General features: G+C 36.1%; 1 protein-coding gene across 4 annotated transcripts in view; it reads left to right on the top strand.

Moving 5' to 3' along the window:
- Positions 1 to 15,660, top strand: part of MAP3K13 (mitogen-activated protein kinase kinase kinase 13) — a 174,425-nt gene that overhangs the window by 60,824 nt on the left and 97,941 nt on the right. The window contains exon 1 of one of the 4 annotated variants that reach the window (XM_037839007.1): positions 6,037 to 6,198. The exons of 2 other annotated variants lie outside the window; for them this stretch is intronic. The gene's annotated coding sequence lies outside the window, so the exon portion shown is untranslated. Of the gene's footprint in view, positions 1 to 6,036; positions 6,199 to 6,350; positions 6,507 to 15,660 lie in introns of those variants that run through there. One more of the 4 variants, XM_037839015.1, reaches the window with a different exon arrangement.

Here is a 15,660-nt window from a genome sequence, read left to right as displayed (position 1 = left end):
TTATTCATTTGTTTCAGTTCTTTTTTTTTGAGTAATGAACATATGTAAGTGCCAATTGTGGTGACAAATGCACAACCATATGATGATACTGTAAACGATTGTACACTGTGGATGATTGTATGGTATTTGAATATATCCTTATAAAATTGCAGGGAAAAAAAAACAAGTGCTGGAGAGAGAGATATATGTATTCACTGTTGGGGGGGAAGTAAAATCATGTAGCCTTTCTGAAGGACAGTATGGTAGTTCCACAAGAAGCTAGGTATGTGGGGGTTTCAAGGTCCTGCAACCTCAGTATGGGGCATATACTTGGAAGATCGCAGAGCAGGGACACGAGTGGACATTTACTCATTGGTATATATGGTGGCAGTGTTCACTATTTGCAATGAACAGAGGTGGCCTAAGAGTACATTGACTGATGAACAGAATGGTGAACGGTGGTGTATGTATACAGTAGAACATTGAGCAGCTACAAGAAGGAATGAAGCTGTGACACACAACCAGGTGAATGGATCTTGAGTACAGCATTTTGAGTGAAGTACACTGGAAACGAGAGGACAAACATTATAATGCCTCACTAATATGGACTAACTATAATGTGTAAACTCTGAGAACTGAATCTTAGGGCACAGCTTATCAGAGGAACACTTATTGTAATGGTCCCTAGATTGTAAGGTCTTACAGCAAGCAGTCACATCTATTCCTGAGTTGTAATGGTTATCTCTAAATCCTGAGATGCTGAGCTCCTTGTGTATAACCTGGTCAGTCTCTGGAACTTTCAGTATCTGTGTGACACATGAGACTTGGAGCTAGAACCTGGCAGTTACGAATGTCAGTATTACATCTTATGGCAACTGCTGAAAGAGCTGGAAAAAAATTCAGACTTTAATTAGAGACATGAATGAAGAGGATCTGGTTAGGACTAATGCAAATCAGGCCCAAGGGTAAAGGATGATACTGACTGTGTTTTAAAACTACAACTTTTGTGTGAGACCAAGGGAGGAGATGTTTATCTGGTGCAGGATCTATATTTTCTGTGGCACACTAGATAATTTAACTTGTACGGTCAGTTTATTTGAACACCATAGATGCAGGGAGTGGTGAATGGGAAGTGGGATTTGGTGAGTTTGTACAGGCTGGAGTGAAATCCTGATACATCTGAGAGTAGAAGTGTATTTGCAGGGCCCCCTGAGGAACTGGGGAGAAATGCGGAAATGTTGTACTTCCCCACCTGGGCTATTGCTGATTTTCCTGCAAACATTGAGGACTGCCAATTTAGTGGGCCAAGCCCTCAATCTGGGGGCTTTCCCCGTGAGGCTAATTGCTGCAAGGGAGAGACTAAGCCCACTTATAATTGTGCCTGGGAGTCCCCCCCAGAGATCCTCTTTGTTGCTCAGATGTGACTCCCTCTCTCTCTAAGCCTACTCGGCAGGTGAACTCACTACCCTCCCTCCGACATGGGACATGACTCCCAGGGGTGTGAATCCCCCTGACAACACGGGAAATGACTCCTGGAGATGAGCCTAGACCCAGGACTGTGGGATTGAGACTATCTTCTTGCCAAAAGGGGAAAAGAGATGAAACAAAATAAGGTTCCAGTGGCTGAGAGATTTCTAATGGAGTCGAGAGGTCACTCTGGAGTGTATTCTTATGCACTATATAGATATCACTTTTTAGTTTTAGTGTGTTGGAATGGCTATAGGGAAATAACCTGAAGCTGTCAAACTGCAACCCAGTGACCTTGATTCTTGAAGACGATTGTGTAACTATGTAGCTTGCACAGTGTGACTGTGTGACTGTGAAAACTGTGTGGCTTGCACTCCCTTTATCTAGTGTATGGACAGATGAGTGGGAAAATGGGGACAAAAATTAGATGAAGAATAGGGTGGGATGAAGGGGGTGGAAAGATTTAGGTGTTCTTTTTTTGGTTTTATTTTTATTTTGGAATAATGAAAAGGTTCAAAAATTGATTCTGGTGATGAACGCACAACTGTATGATGGTGCTATGAATAATTGATGGTACACTGTGGTTGACTGTAGGGTGTGTGAATAGATCTCAATTAAACTGTATTTAAAAAAAAGTAAATGAACAATGGGAAGAGAAGGGGATTGGGATGTTTTGGATGTTCTTCTTTATTTTAATTTTTATTTTATTTTTTGGAGTAATGATTTTCAAAGTTTGATTGTGGTGATGAAAGCACAACTATATGACGACACCATGAACAACTGATTGTACACTTTGAATGATTGTATGTTATGTGATTATATCTCAATAAAATTGCATTAAAAATCTATTGGCCATAGATGTGTGCTACACTGCTACACTCTGTTGCCTATAAATGAAATATGAGTCTTCATGCATTAGCATTTGTGGTCAGTTACTCAGAAAGCATTATAGGGATAATATCACTATACTCAGTTTTTTTTTCCTGACATTTCTGTCAGAGATTGCCCCTGGGTCCTGGTACTTTGGACTTCTCTTAGGTTCTGGCTCAAATGAGTCATTTTCCCTTAAAAAAAGAGAAAAAACCCACATTTTTTTTCCAAAAACCATAAACAAGAATAGTGCATATGTTTATAGCAGAATAATTTTTCCTTAATTTCTATTCTTAGATTTTTATCTAATAATGAGTTGTGAATTTCTTCTTGTGTAATGAGACCGAGGTCATCTTCAAATCATTATTGAAATTTGAAGTGTTTCACTTGTTTCTTAAAAGACCTTACTCACCTTGATAATGGCTTTTGGTTCTCTATACTGAGCATGCCCAAATGCTGAAATAAAAAATAACTAGTGAGGATGGAACTTGGCTTGATATCTCCAGAGTGGCAGTATCCCATACCGTAGGCACCAGTCACATATGGTTATTTATTTTTAAATTTAAATTCATTAAAATTAAATAAAATTTAAAATTCAGTATCTCAGTCACACTAACCACATGGCAGATGTTCAATAGCCACATGTGGCTACTGTATTAATGCAGATTATAGAACATTCCCATCATCGCAAGAGGTCTCTTGAGCTCTTCTGCTCTGGAATGTACATTTTTCATTCCCTTCCTCTCCCTACTTCCCTCTGTCCCCCAACAACAATGGCTTCCTCTGAGGATGACCTCTACACCTTCTCGAGTTTGGGGGAGATAATTTATCTTCCCAAAGATTTCCCGTGATACTTGACATGGAGAAATTTTTGTTCACCCAGTTGGTACTTCTATGGTACAGGGAAGCATGCTAACCCAGACCAAGTTCATCTTACTTAATTGGCAAGTCCGTAGAGCCCGCTAGCTTTTATTTGCCAATCTAGGTGGCCATTATTAGGGGCATTTATAGGTACTGTTTTGTTGAATAGCTTCAGAGATGACCTCCACCCCAGATAGACTTATTGTTAGTAATGATGTTGCTGTCTGACCTTACAGCAAACTTGTTAGCTTCTATAACAGATTTTGCCGTCTTATTAATATGTTCTACAAAGAGGTTCTGTTAGTTAAAGTACATTATTTTGGACGAAAAAATGTTTTCTATAAATGATTCTTTTAGTGTGTCTTTATGGATGGCATTGATTGCTGTTAAAAGATACAGCTATGTACTTTCTTCATCTTCTTTCCAGTGGGTTCTAAAATAATCTTGGTATGTGAACATGTTGATACAGGTGTATGTGGAACTCTCAGGCATATTAAGAATGAATCAATACTACAAAGTCTTGAGCACTGCCACCTTACCTGGGAAAACCTATTTGGGTCTATCTTTTCTGTAGTAATATTCTCCTTTAGAGAAATTTGTTGAATATGTTGTTTGTTGATGATATTGTATTGCTTGAGTATATAGAAAATTGCACTTGTCTTTGCTGTGTGTAAAATGTCCTGGAAAGTTTTATTTTTTCAAATGAGCTAAGCAATGTGTAGCACCTATTAGTCTCTGGTTTGGACCTTCTATAATCACAAAGAAACAGGCTACCATTTTTCTTCTCTCACTGTACAAAATAATCTGATTGAAAGAGAGCAGATTTCTTTTCAGAATGTTCTCTGTCATTTGTCACCTCATAACTGAGGACTTATATTAACCACTTTGTGCTAATTTCAAGGATTTGAGACCATTTCCCAAGTTAAAAAAGGTTGTGATCAGTATTAATACAATATTGGTTATTGTGAAGCAAAATGTTGAGGTACAGAGGCAGTAAATTATATTAACTTTCACTTTTGCATAGCTTTGAAAATTTGCTTTAGCAAATTAAGAGCCCTTTTGGAGCTGTGTCTTAATCGAATGTCAGAAGTTAAATAAACCAACGAGGAAATGTTCTACCTTATTTAAATGTAGCAGTCAATTACACTTTCAAACCCAGTTTTTTTAAAATTCAGTTTTATTGAGATATACTCATGTACCATACAATCATCCATGGTGTACAATCAGCTGTTCACAGTACCGTCTTATAGTTGTGCATTCATCACCCCAATCTATTTTTGAACATTTTCCATACACCAGAAAGAATCAGAATAAAAAATAAAAAATTAAAAAATTAAAAAAGAACACTCAAAATCACCTCTCCCCCCATCCCACCCTATTTTTCATTTGGGTTTTGTCCCCATTTTTCTACTCATCCATCCATACACTGGATAAAGGGAATGCGATCCACAGGGTTTTCACAATCACACTGTCACCCCTTGTAAGCTACATTGTTATATAATCATCTTCAAGAGACAAGGCTACTGGGTTGGAGTTTGGTAGATTCAGGTATTTACTTCTAGCTATTCTAATATATTAAAACCTAAAAAGTGTTATCTATATAGTGCATAAGAATGTCCACCAGAGTGACCTCTCGACTCCATTTGAAATCTCTCAGCCACTGAAGCTTTTATTTTGTTTCATTTTGCATCCCCCTTTTGGTCACAAAGATGTTCTTAATCCCACAATGCTGGGTCCAGATTTATCCCTGGGAGTCGTATCCTGCATTACCAGGGAGATTTACATCCCTGGGAGTCAGGTCCCACGTAGTGGGGAGGGCAGTGAGATCACCTGCCAAGGTGGCTTAGTTAGAGAGAGAGGGCCACATCTGAGCAACAAAGAGGCACTCAGGGGAGACTCTTAGGCACAATTATAAGCAGGTTTAGCCTCTCCTTGCAGCAACAAGCTTCATAGGGGCCAGGCCCAAGACAGAGAGTGCAGCACATCAAGCTGTCATTCCCCAATGTTTGTGAGAACATCAGCAATAATCCAGGTGAGGAAGTCCAACACCTTTGCATTCTCCCCCAGCTCTTCAGGGGGGCCCTGAAAATATATTTTTATTCTCCACCCAAATTACTTTAGGATGTCACACCCAGTTTTGATGCATCACAAAGATAAGCAAGATGTTATTGATACACAAAACAATTACATTTATGTAATAGCATCTTATATTTATTTATTTATATTTCCTTAGTCACTAGATCATTATTTCCATGCACCCTTTCCATACAATTTTGCTTTTATAAGTCTTGATGTTAGGGTGTGCATGTCCACAGGTCACCACTTTTAGAAACTATTTTCTTAACTGTTTTTGACACATCAGGCACATTGCTGAACAGCAAGCAAAGAGTTAAAGAAAATAGCTCCAATGAATAAAAGATTATGTGATTTCTTCTATATGCATTTTTATAGCATTGATTCCACTGGAATTCTATTTTGATTCTGTCATTCAATTGCAATAATAATGTTTTCATGACTATCACTGCCACACACACACACACACACACACACACACACACAACACACACACACACACACACACACACACACACACACACACACACACACACACGCCCTCCTCAAGCTGCCCGTCTGTCTTAAACAGGGGCAGATGCCTGATTAGCAGCCTCTGTTTATTCTGTTACCAGATTCCTTCTAAAAGAAGGCAGGCCATGATTGCTTGAAGCCTATTGGCCAGGCCTTCTCTGGACCCTCCCTTTCTTTTTCATGGCACACACGACAGCGAAGTCTGTGCGGAATCCTAAACCAGCCCAGTTTACATCCATTCATGAATCTGTGACGTCAGGAAGCGTTTGGGCTCCTTTGCAGTGGGGCTGGAGGATTATGTGGGTGGAATCCACCTTCCCCTTATTTTTCTAATTCCGCAAGGCTTTTTTTTTTTTTTTTTTTTAAATTTTAAATTAACCTTCCATCTTCTAAAGCAAGAAAATGGAACAGCATGTGTAGGAATTCTTCATTGTTGTGAGTATTGCACTCTGTTTTTCTGTTTCACCAGCATTTATTTCACAAGGACAGATGAAAAATGTATTTGTGATTTGAGGTGATTAGAAAACTGATATTACTGAGGCAGACACAGTGAGACAGACAGACAGAGACAGAGGCAGAGAGAAACCCGAAACCCCGTTACAGCTAGGAGCCTCTGAAACTGACAGCTGGTTTTCCTTTGCTTGTCTGCCTGCTAGACGTGGACATTTTTCATTTACGGGTCTGCACGTTACCTCCGGATGCTGGCTTGGCATTACTTAAAGGGAGACTCGTTTCTCTGAGAGGTGAGGAAGATGGTTTCAAAGGAAAAGCCCAGAAGACCAGAAAGGTGCTGGGGAAAGCGGGGCCAGCTAGACAGAGCAGGTTCTAGCCCGCGGAGCACTTGTATTCCTTTCTGCTGTCCTTTCTGTCGTTTCTCACCCTTCACCTTGCCTTTGTTTCATAATTGTGTAATAATCAATATATTGTGATTGCAATTTGGGGAAGACGAATACTTGTTAAATCCTTTTTTTTTTTTTCCCAAAAGCTTTTATTATGATGGCTATAGTGGTATATTTATGCTCATTTGTAGCTCTTCCTTATGTCACTATGCATTTTGCTTACAGTGTCTGGAAAAACCTGAAAGTCTATACCAGAGGCAAAGGGGAATTATCCTTAAAATTCTAATTCTTCTGAAGTATCCTTTAATGAGAACTAAGTGATTTCTTACTATGTTCTACAATTATATTGCATAGAAATGCACCCGAGTATTTTTCTGAGGTATTCTTTCAACTGAAAACAGTTTATTCCACTGTGTTTGGGAAGCATGAATAAGTTCTTATATGCTCTATGTATTAAATTGGTTTGATAGTTAGTTTGTAGCTTTTAACAAAAGCTAGTATTTGTGATTGAATTTGTTTTCCAAGCTCTGGTGTCTTTTGATGAAAGTTGTGATAGTAATGAAGAGGGATGTGACACTGTGACATGTTCTGTCCCTGGGGCAACTCCTTAACCCAAATAATCTAATCATTTTCCACCTGCCTTACTTTGAGTAATTTGCATATGAGTCCACAGCATGCACCTGGTTGTTCTTTCCAGTGAGAGAAAAAGCGAAATACATATTATTTCTTATCATTCATTCTTGTCATGTTTACCTTGTATAATGAATATTTAGTTCTGAAAAGTTCATAGTATAATTTTTTTTCATGAAGCAAGGCTTCTAAATTGTGGATCAAGCAATATCTTTTGAATTATTATTTTTAATGAATCTTCCAACTGTAAACTCATATTTAATTTCAAAATCATCATGCTTGAGGATTTGGAATTTTCTTATGTCTCTCATCTTGGATTGCCCTCACTTAGCTTTCATTTTGTTTTTCTGAACACATTTGAACTCACTAAAGTTATACGAGAAGTGAAAACCTCTGCTAAATCAGATCTTTGTCCTATACTCAGATGACTGTGGTTTCATATTTTACTATTTTTTTATTTGCTGGGTTGATCAAATGAGATAACATTTTAGACACCATTCCCTATATTTATAAACATCTTGAGTTATTTCAGCATTTTCTTCTTTAATGTACCTTCAGAGACTTTGTTGTAAGTAGCAATTTCAAAGTTATTTTAAATCATTGTAGTCTAATAGATCAAAAGACTGAATTGTTAGGAATTAAAAAAAAAAACCGTGTTTGCATAATCAAACTCATCTTAAGAAATGTTCATCAGACTGTCTTTTATGTACATTTTGCCGAGAGTTTTATTTCATGGAAGAGATGTATTAGGCATTGAATTTATTAAAGTAAAACTATCCCTTTAAGGCACAAAGTGGCTATAGAATACCTCTCTCTCCTCACTCCCTGTAGCTGTATTCTAGATTATATTTATTTTCATGTATAGGATACTTGTAGGAAAAAAAACAATAACTCTTAATTGTTTAATATTAAACAATAAAATCGTGTGTATTAGTGACTGTCAATAGATGGCTTTCTGTTTAAACTTGAAGCTACTCCAGAAGTAGGAATTAATTTATTTAGAAAACAAAGTCAGTCGAACCAGAGCTGTGTCCTGGGGAAACTGTAAAAAGAATGGTTCCTAAGGGCCAGAGGCCACATCCACTGGTATATGACCCAACAACCATACTTTAGATGGCAGAACCGGTTGGATTGGTTTGCACGGTATATCTACCCTCTCCCTATGTGCTATAGCTGAATTAATTGCTTGGGGAGTACAAATGAATCAAGATAGTAAAAATAACCAATTCTGCCAGGTGGTAGGCTGACTCTTGAAATTTTAAATAAAATAAAGAACATTCCCTAAGAATACTCTGCTACTTTAAAAAAAAAAAGGCACTCAAAACATAGTACACTTCTTTCTGTATTGGTTATTATGCCATAAGGATATGGAGGAGACAAAGATTTAGAAGATGCGTTCCCTCCTCCGCCACCCCCGCCCTCTCAAGGAATCTAGAAGTTGATGCACATGTGGTGTTGTGGTTCAGAAATTGGTCTCTAGAATAGACTTTAACATTAGAATTACTTGGGGAACATTTTCTTTCCTGTTTAAAATTATTCAGTGGATTTTAGTGTAGTCAGAGTTGTTAACCATCACTCCAATCAATTTTAGAACATTTGCATCATCTGCAAAACAAACATCATGCCCATTAGTAGTCACTCCTCATTTTTCCTCAATGCCCCCAGTCTTAGGGAACCACTAATTTTCTTTCTCTCTGTGTAGATTTACCTATTCTGGACATTTCATATAGATAAAATCATACAATATATGGTCTTATAGGATTGGCTTCTTTCCCTTAGCATAATATTCTCAATGTTTATCCAAATTGTAACATGTATCAGCACTTCATTTTTATTGTTGAATAATATTCCATTGTATGGATATACCACATTTTACTTACCCAGTCTTCAGTTGATGAACATTTGGGTTGTTGCCACTTTTTGACTGTTGTGAATAATGCTGCTATGAACATTCATGTACAAGTTTTTGTGTGGACATATGTTTTCATTTCTCTTGGTTATATACCTAGGAGTGGAATTGCTGGGTCATATGGCAGCTCTGTGTTTAACATTTTGAGGAAATGCCAAACCTTTTCCTGAAGTGGCCGTATCATTTTACATTCCCATTGGCAATATGTAAGGTTCTAGTTTCTCCACATCCTTGTCAAGGCCCCGCTAGAGAACTGAAGAATGAGTTACTTGAGGGTGAAGGTCTGAGGAAATAGCCCAAGATGGGGAGGAATTATGGCTATGTATTTTGTAAGTTATATTTCGTTAGTCTCAATTATCCATGATTCTCCACACCTGCAGATAGCCTAATGAGTCCCATTAAAGGCAGGCGGGGCCTATTTTTTGTTTCTAGACATACTAGTGGGTATGAAAGGGTATCTCATTTTGGTTTTGATTTACATTTCCCTAATGGCTAAGATGTTGACTGTCATTTCATGTGCTTATTGGCCATCTCTTTGGAGAAATGTCTATTCATATCCTTTGCACTTTTTAAACTTAGTTTATTTTTATTTTTGAGTAAGTTCTCTTTATATTCTGGATACAAGTCCTTTAGCAGATATAGGATTTGCAAATATTTTCTCTCATTCTGCAGGTTGTCTATTTTTTTAATGGTATCATTTTCAGCACAACAGTTTTTAATTTTGATAAATTTCAATTTATCTTTTTCTTCTTTTGTTGCTTGTCCTTTTGGTGGTATATTTAATAAGGCTTTGCCTAACCCAAGATACTGAAGATTTTTCCCTAAATTTTCTTCTAAGAGTTTTGTAGTTTCAGATCATATATTTAGGTCTATACCCATTTTGAGTTAATTTTTTTCCTATGGTATAAGGAAGAAGTCCAACTTCATTCTTTTGGATGAGGGTATCCAGTTCCAGCATTGTTTGTTGTAAAGACTATGCTTTCCCACATTGAATTGTCTTAGCACCCTACCTGGGAACTCAAAAAAAATATTGATGCCATATCCCTGCTTTTAGGTGTATGTATGTATTTGGCCTGTGTTAAGGCCCAGACACTTGCATTTTTAAAAAGTTCCCCAGATGATTCTCATGTGTAGCCAGAGTGGAAAACTTAGAAGAGAGATGCTACTGAATCAGGAGAGAGAATGAGTGAGAACATTGAATTCCAGATGGAAAGGAGGAAAGAGAGGGAAATTAAAAGGATTCATACCTACATAGCATAAATTTTCTTGGTGAAATAGGAGTCAATGATCTGTAAAGAGAGAGGGTATCCTTGGAAATTAGTGAAGTACGTTGAATAAAAGGAAGAGGAGGAACTTAAATTTATTATGTACTTTCTACATACCCATATATCTGCTAGGAGCTTTCACATACTTTATTTCATGAAAATATAATCCTCATGATGTGAAGTAGCTACTATTATCCACATTTTACAAATGAGAAAACAGGCTCAGAGAGGTTGCTGACTCAACCAAAGATACCAGGTAGTATATACACATCAGACCCATTTCTCACTACCTCCTATTATCCTCAAATTTAGGCTGAAGCAGAGGAAAGTCGTCGTAAATAACAAAATGAAAACCCACTAAATTCATAAGTGGCATGGCCAGTCTTTGAAAAAACAGATTTTTAATTTTGTATGATAATTGCTAGCTTTTGAAAATTATTCTTTTCAGAATTCTCCAATATAAATTGGTTGATGAATTGATGTTTTGAATTTGCAGATTTTGTCAAAGTTAAAGGTAAATAAAAAAATTACACAACAGAAAACTCCCTTTGCATTTTGTGTTCATCAGTCTGTATTTCTTTCTTATATCCTTTTTCATTTTGTTTAATAGTCCCCCTTTGTCCTATGTTAATAATAAGATTCTCTTGATCATCTCTCTTCACTTCCCAGATCTGGTCCAAATTTTTAGAACCCATGTGGCAGTTCTTTGTCTTTCATTCCATGGCATTTTAAATGCTTAGCAAGAAAAAGACAAAGCCTATTTATAAAACAATCTGTGGCAAAAGCAGTTTGACAAAAGCTAGTATTATAGTTATGAGCTTTAGTTAAAAGAAATCCTTATCAATGTAGATAACCGTTCTCAAAAGAGAACAGGTGATATGGAGCATGCCCTGTTTCAAGGTGTTGTGGCAGAAGCCCTGATTAGAAGAAAGAAATCATTACAGAAAATATAAAGGATTATGTGATTGTTTTTCTTTCTCCAGAAAAAAAAAACCTTGTTACTTGGTCTCCAGATCTCTGAGAATGCTTAAGGACTATATTAGGGCCTAGCCTCAGTCATTAATACAAGTGGTATAAAGAAAATGTTCACTTATTTTTGATTAGACAAACAGATGGAAGGGGTTCTGCTAAAAAAAAATGGCCAGAAAAAAAGGGGGAAGGGAGAACCTGGCAAAGTAATAAAATTTCATTCCAAATTGGCTCTTGAGCCCTAGCAGCTGCAATATCAGGTGGGTATTTCCCAAGAGTTTCTATGCTTAGCATAGATTTAGAGTCTGTAATTTAGGTCTAGAAGTGACTGAAAATATCCAAAGGTTTGTTGCATCTGTTTCTTTTTAGTGTGTATATGCATTTGAATTTGTTATGTGAGAGGAAATAATTGGTGAGTAATTAGTAAAATGCTTAATCTCATTTTAATCAAAAGGTTATTTTCCCATAGGGTGGGGGTGGGGGAGGAATCGTGGCTATGTATTTTGTAAGTTTTATTTCGCTAGTCTCAATTATCCATGATTCTCCACGCCTGCAGATAGCCTAATGAGTCCCATTAAAGGCAGGCGGGGCCTATTTCTAGAAATGCAGGCACAGTGCCCCAGGGGAAATAAAATGCTTTTGAGAGCTTCTTTTGCAAATTGAGCCCTCTTTAGTGTATGGCAACTGTGACAGCCCCCTTTAGGACCCTAAAAAAGCCTGGGTCCAGATCCACTCCCTTCCGTTTAAGCTGCAAACTGCTATCCCTGCAGGTACCCATCTCTTCAGCTCATTGACAGTACCCTGAAGTTCTTTTTTTCTATCACCTTTCTCCAATCTTTACTCTTGGGCTATTTCCTCAGACCTTCACCCTCAACCAACTCATTCTTCAGTTCTCTGGCCTTTTTTAAAAACAGTATTTTACTAAAATGCACTCCTAGTACTGTTTGATTCCCTAACCCAGGAATTCTCAATAAAAATTAACACCTTAAAGACAATCACCATCTGTCAGTAGAAGTCCCTCATGGTTTTTCCTTGAACTTTTACATGATTAAAACTGTATACTTCCTGCACATTCTCTTAGGGTTATCCAATGACTCACAATTGCTTTTTTGCAAGCTGTTTTTACCACACCGCTACACATGTAAGTATTGTTACTAAAAGGAACCACCATATGAAATTATTATAGCTGTCAGGACTAGACATTAGTCCTCTCTGCTGGGCTATTAAACAAAATGGAAAAGATATAAGAAAAAATCCATACTGATGAATACAAAATGAAGAGAGTTTCCCTATTTATGTGAGTTACATCTTTTATATTTACCAAATTAAAACTGAGAAAAAAAATTTTAATATTTATTAACTTATTTTAAAAAAATAATAAAACCCATTACACTTTAACATAAAAAACATATTTTCCCAAAAAAGATATATTTTCCAAACCTCCAACTTTTTTGTGAAAAGAGTGGCATAGTGAGAAGAGATTTTGCAAATCTCTTTAATGACTGACTTAATATAAGACAGCTGGATTCTCATAGATTATTCCAAAATATTTTATTCAATTAGTTGCTAATTGTAAATGGAATTGTTTTCTTGATTTCCTTTTTGGATCATTCCTCACTAGTGTATAGAAACAGCATTGGTATTTGTGTATACCACTACTTTGCTGAATTATGTTATTAGCTCTAGTAGCTTTCTTGTAGATTCTTTGGGATTTTCTATGTATAGGATCATGTGATCTGCAAATAGGTGGAGTTTTACTTTTTTTCCTTTTCAATTGGATGCCTTTTTCTTTTCTTTCTTTCTTTCTTTCTTTCTTTCTTTCTTTCTTTCTTTTTTTTTTTTTTTGCCTAATTGCTCTGGCTAGCAATTCCAAAACAGTTTTGAATAGCAGTGGTGATAATGGGCATTGTTGTCTTGTTCCTGATCTTTAGAGGGAAAGTTTTCAGTCTTTCACCATTGAGTATGGTATTAGCTATGGTTTTTTCATATATGCCCTTTATCATGTTGAGGACGTTCCCTTCTATTCCTAGTTTTATAAGAGTTTTTAACAAAAAAGGATGCTAGACTTTGTCAAACACCTTTTTCTGTATCTATTGAGATGATCACATGATTTTTTTCTTTCTTTCTATAAATATGGTGTATTCATTGATTGATTTTTTTATATTGTAGCACCCCTTGTCTTTCTGGGATGAATCCCACTTCATCATCGTATATAATCCCTTTAAGGTGCAGTTGGGTTCAGTGTGCTTGTATATTTTTGAGAACTTATTAATCTATATTCATGAGGGATATTGGTCTATAATTTTCTCTTCTTGTGATGTTGCTATCTGGCTTTGGTATTAGAATGATGCTGGCCTCATAGAATGAATTAGGAAGTATTCCCCTCCCTTCAGTTGTTTGGAAGAGTTTAGGAAGGATTAATATTAATAGGATCTCCTTTGTTTGGTAAAATTTCATCTGGTCATGGACTTTTCTTTATTGGAAGGTTTTTGATTACTGATTCGTTTTATTTTTTACTAGTCTGTTGAGATTTTCAATTTCTCCTTGCATCAATTTAGGTAATTTTTATGTTTCTAGGGATTTGTCCATTTCATCTAGGTTTTCTAATTTGTGGGCATATAATTGTTCATAGTACACATAATCCTTATTATTTCTGTAAGGTTGGTAGTAATGCCCCCACTTTGATTCCTGATGTTAGTTACTTGTGTCCTCTCTCTTTTTTTCTTCCTCTTTCAGGCTAAAGGTTCATCAATTTTATTGGTCTTTTTAAAAAATCAACTTTTGGTTTCATTGATTCTCTCTATATTTTTTTATTCTCTATCTTGTTTATCTCCACTCTAATCTTTATTATTTCCTTCCTTCTGTTCACTTTGGATTTCATTTGCTCTTCTTTTTTGAGTTCCTCTAGATGTGAGTTTAGGTTACTGATTTGATATCTTCTTTTTTTAATGTAAGCATTTATAGGTATAAATTTCACTGAGTCCTATTTGCATTAGGGCTGCATTCCATATGTTGTTGTATGTTTTGTTCTCATTTTCATTCATCTCAAGATAGTTCATAATTTCCCTTGTGGTTTCTTCTTTGATCTGTTGGTTATTTAAGAGTATATTGCTTAATTTACACATATTTGCATATTTTCAGTTCTCCCTCTGTCATTGATATATAGCTTCATCATTTTGGTCAGAGAAGATATTTTCTATGATTTCAATCTTTTTAAATTTACTGAAATTTGTTTTGTTCCCTAATATGTGTTCTATTCTAGAGAATGATCTATGTGCACTTGAGAAGAACGTGTATTCTGCTGTTGATTGATGAAGTGTTCTATATACTTCCCTAGGTCTAGTTGGTTTATAGTATTATTCAAGTCCTCTATTTCCTTATTGATTTTCTGTCTAGATGTTATATCCATTACAGAAATTAGTGTATTGAATTCTCCTATTAATGTAGAAATGTCTGTTTCTCCCTTTAAATCTGTCAGTGTTTGCTTCATATAATTTGGAGCTCTGTTGTCTGGTGCATATATGTTTATAATCATTTATATATTCTTGATGAATTGACCCTTTTTTACAGTACATAGTGTCCTTCTTTGTCCCGTTTAACAGTTTTTGATTAAAACTCTATTTTATCTTATATTAATATAAACACACTCACTCTTTGTTGGTTACTATTTACATAGAATATATTTTTTCCATCCTTTCACTTTCATCCTGTTTGTGTCTTTGAATTTAAAGTGCATCTCTTATAAATATTATATAGTTGGGTAATGCCTTTTTATCATTCTGCCAATCTCTGCCTTGGGATTGGTAAGTTTAATTCATTTACCTTTATAGTAACTATAAGCATACCTTGGAGTTATTACAGGTTTGGTTCCAGACCACTACAATAAAGCGAATATCACAATAAAGAGTCACATGAATTTTTTTGTTTCCCAGTGTATATAAAAGTTATGTTTACACTATACTATAGTCTATTAAGTATATGATAGCATTAAGTCCAAAAAACAATGTACATAACTTCATTAAAATGCTTTATTGTTAAAAATGCTAGCCATCATATGAACCTTCATTGAGTCATCACCTTTTTGCTGGTGGAGGGTCTTGCCCAATTTGGATGGCTGCTGACTGGTCAGGGTGGTGGTTGCTGAAGGTTGGGGTGGCTGTGGGAATTTCTTAAAATAAGACAGTAATGAAGTTTGCTACATCGATTGGCTGTTTCTTTCATGAAAGATTTTTCTATAGCATGGGATGCTGTTTAATAGCATTTTATCCACAGTGGAATTTCTTTC

The sequence above is a fragment of the Choloepus didactylus genome, chromosome 1 (genome assembly GCF_015220235.1).
Source record: "Choloepus didactylus isolate mChoDid1 chromosome 1, mChoDid1.pri, whole genome shotgun sequence".
NCBI lineage: Eukaryota > Metazoa > Chordata > Mammalia > Pilosa > Megalonychidae > Choloepus > Choloepus didactylus.
This window is presented reverse-complemented; position numbering and strand designations above follow the sequence as displayed.